The sequence below is a fragment of the Arachis ipaensis genome, chromosome B01 (genome assembly GCF_000816755.2).
Source record: "Arachis ipaensis cultivar K30076 chromosome B01, Araip1.1, whole genome shotgun sequence".
Taxonomy (NCBI): domain Eukaryota; kingdom Viridiplantae; phylum Streptophyta; class Magnoliopsida; order Fabales; family Fabaceae; genus Arachis; species Arachis ipaensis.
The window spans coordinates 75,107,766-75,115,907 of NC_029785.2; the positions used below are offsets into that span (position 1 = coordinate 75,107,766).

Below are 8,142 nucleotides of genomic sequence, written 5' to 3' on the forward strand. Positions count from 1 at the left end.
GCCGTGCTGTGACAGAGCATTTGGACCATTTTCACAAGAGGATGGGATGCAGCCATTGACAAAGGTGATGCCTCCAGACGATTAGCCATGCAGTGACAGCACATCGGACCATTTTCCGGAGAGGATAAAAAGTAGCCATTGACAACAGTGATGTCCTTACATAAAGCCAGCCATAGAAAGGAGTAAGACTGATTGGAAGAAGACAGCAGGAAAGCAGAGGTTTAGAGGGACGAAAGCATCTCCATGCATTTATCTGAAATTCTCACCTAGGATTTACATAAGTATTTCTATCCCTATTTTATTATTAATATTCGAAAACTCCATAACCATTCTATATCCGCGTGACTGAGATTTACAAGATGACCATAGCTTACTTCATACCAACAATCTCCGTGGGATCGACCCTTACTCGCGTAAGGTTTATTACTTGGACGACCCAGTGCACTTGCTAGTTAGTTGTGCGAAGTTGTGATAAAAGGTTGAGATTACAATTGAGCGTACCATGTTGATGGCGCCATCGATGATCACAATTTCTTACACCAACACACCATCGTAGAGGGTTATGTCACAATAGAAGAAGCATGCACTTCACTTATTCTAGTGTGCTTGAAATACTTCAAAGAAAACTTGAAGGTTAAGATAACCAAACAAGTAGTGAAGAAGCATAAAAGCACTCAAGCAAATAATTAAACAATTGTGAAATGGATAATGAATGGACATTGATTGATATGCAAGGTAAAACAAGGAAAGATGAAATTAAACCTATTTAACTTACTAGACTCCGAAATAAACTCAACTAACTAAACAAAACATGAAATTAAACCTATTTTACTAATATGTACAAAAAGAAAAAGGGAAAGATGTTACTAGGGGTGTTCAAAACCAATCTGGACTGAACTAAACCGACCAACCGAACCGAAAAAACCAAAAACTGAACAAACCGATAACCGAAAAAAACATGTTTTGCTATTTTTAGTTCGGTTCGGTTCGATTTTCGGTTCTGATAATAAAAACCCTAACCGAACCGAACCAAACCGGTAAGGTAAAAAACCAAAAAAAACCAATCCCCCCAAAAGCCCCCCTCCCCCAAAATGAACGAAACCTAAACCTAACCCAGTAACCCCATTCGGCCATTCCCCCAAGCCCCACTCCCAAACGAACCCTAGCCCCTCTCTCCCTACTCCCTAGGTCTTACAGCCTCGCTCTCTGCACCTTCCATCGCCGGTGAGAGACCTCCTCCCACCACCTCGCAGCCACCGCCGACCTTCATCCCAGCGTAGCTCTTCTACTGCTCCCACCCAGGACCTCCTCGCGGACAGAGCAGCCCAGCAGTACAGCACACAGCCAGCGCCCAGCAGGTCGGCACCACCCTTTTAAGTCGTACCCACCACCACCCTCAGTCCCTCGCAACTCGCAAATCGCACCCAGTAGGCTAGGACCACCCATTCACCCAGGACCACTCAGCGGACACAGAGCACTGTATCAAGTCAGATATGGAGCCCAAGCCACCGAGTCAGGTATGTAACTTTATTGAAATTGCTGTTCTGTTTGTTTTGTTGAATTACTGAAACTGCTTCTGGTTTGTGTTGTTCTGTTGAATTACTAAAAGTTTGAGTCTTGTTTTGTTTTGCTGTTCTGTTGAATTACTGAATTACTTTTGAGTTTTGAAGTGATTTAGTATGATTTATCAAGTGTTGGAGGTTCTGGATCTTGATAATGTTAGATTGAAGGTAACATATAAATGGAGAAGTCTTGGAACTTGCGCGGTTAAGGTTATATTTCAATTGTGTCATCTGATGGTTACTACTGTTTGATTTGTAGAATATGTATCAGATTTTTATCTACCATGGTCTAGGTATAAAGGTAGACCAGCATTACCGAGGAAGTTGATCTCGCAGGGTGCTGCACAGAAGCAATATAGTGTTGAGGTTTACCCACTCATTTTGAAGTTGACTGATGCCAGAGATAAGAGTGTGTCAACTGTAAAATTAAGTAAAAAGGTACCAATTGATTTCATATGGGGTTGTTTTGTTGGTTTTGCGGTTATGTTGCACTAAGTAGTAAGTACAGAAGAGTATCGAATCTGTTAAAGTATGACACCTATTTAATTTTAAAAGCATATGTAATACACATTGGCATTACTATGTCAATGTTATTCATCTTTTATCCAAAAAGAAAAAATACTGTTGAGTATTTTTATGTTAGGAAGACATTGGAACACTGACATTACTCGATAGCCTATTGCAAGTAAAGAACACGATTTGCTATTATATGTAAAGTTCTTCTATTCTTTCTTATTAGCATATTTTCCAAGGCCATCTATTTTGGTTCTAACTTGGCATAATGTGATAATTGAAATGTTAGACCAATGTAGTTCTGATTATTGCTTTTTTGTTTCTCTCATATATTTTAGGCGAACATAAGGGAACTATATGAACTGGTGTGCAAAATCAAAGGAGTAGAATAAAAAAAGGTGCTTATTTATTTATTTTTTTATGTTTTCTTATGTGGTTATGTTTTGCTTTCTTTTTCCCTCTGTAATCAATAATGCTTTCCGCTTTTGTCTTTCTTTTCTTTTCCTGGTTAAAAATTATCTTAGGCCTGTATTTGGGATTACTTTAATTTAAACAAACATTCAGTGCTAGCTGTGTTAGACCAGACAAGTATGGTAGTATTTTTTTTAATTGATTAAAAAAATTGAACAAACCGAACCAAACCAAACTGATTTTAATTGGTTTGGTTTGGTTCGGATGGCTTTGCTAAAAAAACTGAACCAAACCGAATCGCAGTTTAATTAGACGATCAGATCGGATAACCTTTCTCTCAAAAACCGAACCAAACCGCACCGCGAACACCCCTAGATGTTACAATGGTGGGGTGTCTCCCACTTAACACTTTTATTTATTGCCCTTAAGTTGGACTTATGGGGAGCTCTTCATCAAAGTGGCTTGTGCTTGAATCCATCCTTGAACATCCACCACTGCTTGGACTTCCAATAAGCTCCATCATTCAAAGTCAATATCTCCAAGCTTTGATGGAGTTCTTCACAAACCATGAGCTCTCAAAGTTGATCCTCCTCTTGTAATCTGGGATCCCATACTTTGTTTTCACACTCGTCTTCAAGTTGATCATGGTGATTTCCTCCGGGTGATAGAAAAGTCAAATTCTTACTAAGGCACCAAATGATCCTCCTAGACTCATCCATTTGAGCACGACACCAATCCATGCTCCTCAAGTTTGAGCTTCCAACCATAATGAGCCTAGACTTACACCGCCAACCACTAAACATCCTCCTCTTATGCTTAATTCCGCAAAGCGCCCTAAGTTGGCCATCCGTCTCAAGAATACCATATTCAAGTGGGATAATAAAGCTAAGAGTTAGAAGTTTTACCGAATCAAATAAAGGATTAGATGACAACTTAGGTGGAGGGGTTCCCAATGATCTTGACAAAGCACGCTCCACTCCCGTCCATCCTCTTCTAAAGGCTTCCACCACTTGACAAGGTGCTTCAAGCTCTACCTCTTGCCAAGCTTCCTCAAGTTCAAATTCTTCCTCACCAAATTCTTCTAGCTTTTTCCCATCACTCAAATAATAAATAGGGAGTTGAGTGAAATCTACCCCTTCATCAATTCCAAGTCCAATGGGGAAGAGTTTTTCAAACTCAAAAGGATCATATATATGTTGATGCGAAATCATCATAGATAGGGGAACTTAGTGCTTGCCCCACTTCTTCTAATTCTTCAATCATATCATGCCTTGGAGGTTGTGCACTATCCTCCTCAACACCAATTTCAAACTCCATGGAAGAGGGCTCTTCAACTCTAGATTCCTCCTTGAACTCAACATCTCCTAATCTTCAACCACTACTTTTTCTTGTTCAATAATCTCTACCTCCTCCTCTTGTTGTACTTCTTGCTTTAACTCATCCTCTCACTTTGAAGCTTCAAGTTCATTCCCTCACTAAACTCCTTGAGTGCTTCTCCACATTCAACAATGGGAGTGCCTTGATCGTATAAGCTTAGGCGGGATGAGACCATGTTTCTAACGGCTTCCATCACGATAGCAATCTTGGCTTCTACCTCCTTGAACTCTTTTTTCGTCTCCTCTTGTTGCCTTAGGATACGAGTGATAAACCCCATTTTTAGGGTTTATCTTGTGTTGAATTTAGAGGGTTGTGTCAACTTCTCTCCTATTTATCCAATGAAATAGCATGGTTTTATAACTTCTCCTTTAATTGTGCTTAAGAGTGAAAACATGCTTTTTAGGTCTTAAAATAACTAAATTTAATTCACCTTGATTCCATTAGATGCCTTGATATATTTGTTAAGTGATTTCAGGTTTAGGAGGCAAGGATTGGATTGAGGGAATGAAGAAAAAGCATGCAGAAATGGAGAACTCATGAAGAAATGAAGGAATCACAAAGTAGTCAAGCCCGACCTCTTTGCACTTAATCAATCATAATTTGAGCTACAGAGGTCCAAATGACATGGTTCTAGTTGTGTTGGAAAGCTAACATCCGGGGATTCAAAATGATATAAAATTTGCCATAGTTGCATCGCGTTTAGGGATGCGCACGTGCACTATATGCATACACGCTGAAGTTGCACGTGACTCACTAAAATGCAACTCGTGGCCAGTGATTTCTGAAGCATTTTGGGCCCAATCCAACTTATTTCTGATGCTATTTAACCCAAGGATTGAAGAGGGATGACACACTTAGACACTTAGACACTTAGTTACTTTTAGTTTAGTTTTATCAAGCTTTTAGTTAGTTTCTGGAGAGAGAAGCTCTCACTTCTCTCTAGGATTAGGATTAGGTTAGATCTAGATTAGGAATTCTTAAATCTAGGTTAATTTCATGCTTTGATTCACTTTTCCTTTTGTAATTCTTCTTCTTCTATATCTCTTCTCTCTAGTTTAGCATTTAATTCTTGTAATTATCTACTTTTATGTTGATGCACTTTTGTTCTTTCCTTTTCCTTTTAATGCAATGCATGTTTTGATTTCCTTTATTGTTCATTTAATTTGTTGTTGTTTAATTCCTTGCAATTGAGTAGTGTAGATTTACTTTCCTTATAATTTTACTATGTTTACTTTTATTGCCTTCCAAGTGTTTGATAAAATGCTTGGTTGGATTTTAGAGTAGAATTTTATGCTCTTGGCTTGGGATGGTAATTTAGGAACTCTTGAGTTACTAATGTCCAAGTGATTGATGATTGGGAGCCATTAACTCTAGTTCTCACTAATTGAATTAGTGGAGAGTTAGGACTTATGGACTTGGATTGATATAACTCATTTGGCTTTTCTTTACTACTAGTTAGAGGATGACTTAATGGGATTGATCCTTGCCAATTCTCATGTTGTGGTTAGTGATAAGGATAGAGATCCTTAACTACCAAACCTTGCTAATACCGTTTTATCATTTACATTTCCATTGCAATTTATTTTTCTCGTCTCTTATCCAAAACCCCAAAACATACCTCTAACCAATAACAAGAACACTTTATTGCAATTCCTAGGGAGAACGACCCGGGGTTTGAATACTTCGGTTATTAATTTTAGGGGTTTGTACTTGTGACAAACAAATGTTTGTATGAAAGGATTATTAATTGGTTTAGAAATTATACTTCGACGAGATTTCAATTGTAAAATTCTATACCATCAATTTTCCAATCATCAAATGGTAATTTAGGAACTCTTGAGTTACTAATGTCCAAGTGATTGATGATTGGGAGCCATTAACTCTAGTTCTCACTAATTGAATTAGTGGAGAGTTAGGACTTATGGACTTGGATTGATATAACTCATTTAACTTTCCTTTACTACTACTTAGAGGATGACTTAATGGGATTGATCCTTGCCAATTCTCATGTTGTGGTTAGTGATAAGGATAGAGATCCTTAACCACCAAACCTTGCCAAGACCGTTTTATCATTTACATTTCCATTGCCATTTATTTTTCTCGTCTCTTATCCAAAACCCCAAAACATACCTCTAACAAATAACAAGAACACTTTATTGCAATTCCTAGGGAGAATGACCCGATGTTTGAATACTTCGGTTATTAATTTTAGGGGTTTATACTTGTGACAAACAAATGTTTGTATGAAAGGATTATTGATTGGTTTAGAAACTATACTTCGATGAGATTTCAATTGTGAAATTCTATACCATCAATTTTCCAATCATCAAAATGGCGCCGTTGCCGGGGATTGCAATGGTGTTATGTTATTGCTTATTGTACATATGTGAATATTGTGAATAGCTTGATTTTTGGATTGCTTGTTAGTTTTGGCTAGTTTTAGGACTTTGTTTCATTACTTCTTTTTGGCTTTTGTTTCTTATTTTCTCTTTTCATCATGAATTCTCACTTTGGCTATGAGTTTAGTCCTAACTATGTTGTAGGAAATGAGGGCTACAATAAAGATGTGTATCAAAGATGGGATAATCAAAGGTGGGAGGAGCCATATGCATATGATCAATCTTCATGGCAACAACCTCCACCAATACACTATGAACAAGAGCCATTCTATGATGCATATCAATCAAATGGCTATGGTGAATCTCCTTGTGACTTTCAAGAACCACCACCATATGCCTATGAGCCATATCCTCAACATAACCCTCAACCATACTCACAAGCCCCTTCTTACCAACTGGTGCACAAAATCACAATCACACTTTTGCAATTCCGCACAACTAACCAGCAAGTGCACTGGGTCATCCAAGTAACACCTTATGTGAGTAAGGGTCGATCCCACGGAGATTGTCGGCTTGAAGCAAGCTATGGTTATCTTGTAACTCTTAGTCAGGATATCAATAATTCTCAAATTTAATTGGAATGAGTGAAAGAACATGGATTAAATAATACTTGTTATGCAGTAATGGAGAACAGGTTGAGGTTTTGGAGATGCTCTGTCTTCTGAATCTCTGCTTTCCTACTGTCTTCTTCTTCACGCACGCAAGTCTCCTTCCATGGCAAGCTGTATGTTGGTGGATCATCGTTGTCAATAGCTACCATCCGTCCTCTCAGTGAAAATGGTCCTAATGCACTGTCACTGCACGGCTAATCATCTATCGGTTCCCACTCATGCTGGAATAGGATCCATTGATCCTTTTGCATCTGTCACTATGCCCAACACTTGTAAGTTTGAAGCTCGTCACAGTCATCCCATCCCAGATCCTACTCAGAATACCACAGACAAGGTTTAGACTTTCCAGATCTCAAGAATGGCTACCAATAATTCTAGCCTATACCACGAAGACTCTGATCTTAATCAGGAGGCTAAGAGATATGCACTCAGTCTAAGGTAGAACGGAGGTGGTTGTCAGGCACACGTTCATAGGTTGAGAATGGTGATGAGTGTCATGGATCATCACATTCATCAAGTTGAAGTGCGAGTGAATATCTTAGAATAGAAACAAGCGTGATTGAATGGAAAACAGTAGTAATTGCATTAATTTATCAAAACACAGCAGAGCTCCTCACCCCCAACCATGGGGTTTAGAGACTCATGCCGTAGAAGATACAAGTTCTAAAGATGAAAAGTATGAAAAAGTGTGTAAATACAATAGCAAAAGGTCCTATTTATAGAAAACTAGTAGCCTAGGGTTTACAGAAATGAGTAAATGATGTAGAATCCACTTACGGGCCCACTTGGTGTGTGCTTGGGCTGAGCATTGAAGCTTTCACATGTAGAGACTTTTCTTGGAGTTAAACGCCAGCTTTTGTGCCAGTTTGGGCGTTTAACTCCAGCTTTTATGCCAGTTCTGGCGTTTTGACGCCAGAATTTTTATGCTGAGTTGGAATGCCGGTTTGGGCCATCAAATATCAGATAAAGTATGGACTATTATATATTGCTGGAAAGCCCAGGATGTCTACTTTCCAACACAATTGAGAGCACGCCAATTGGGCTTCTGTAGCTCCAGAAAATCCACTTCGAGTGCAGGGAGCTCAGAATCCAACAGCATCTGCAGTCCTTTTTCAGCCTCTGAATTAGATTTTTGCTCAGGTCCCTCAATTTCAGTCAGAAAATACCTGAAATCACAGAAAAATACACAAACTCATAGTAAAGTCCACAAATGTGATTTTTATTTAAAAAATAATAAAAATATAATAAAAACTAACTAAAACATACTAA

General features: G+C 38.6%; 1 long non-coding RNA gene across 2 annotated transcripts in view; it reads left to right on the forward strand.

Annotated features, from left to right (window-relative positions):
• Positions 1,110-8,142, forward strand: part of LOC107618481 — a 17,351-nt gene continuing 10,318 nt past the window's right edge. Inside the window, exons 1-3 of one of the 2 annotated variants that reach the window (XR_001615246.2) lie at positions 1,110-1,517; positions 1,856-2,000; positions 2,414-2,473. This is a non-coding gene — a long non-coding RNA (uncharacterized LOC107618481). Of the gene's footprint in view, positions 1,518-1,562; positions 1,773-1,855; positions 2,001-2,413; positions 2,474-8,142 lie in introns of those variants that run through there. The other variant, XR_002360539.1, reaches the window with a different exon arrangement.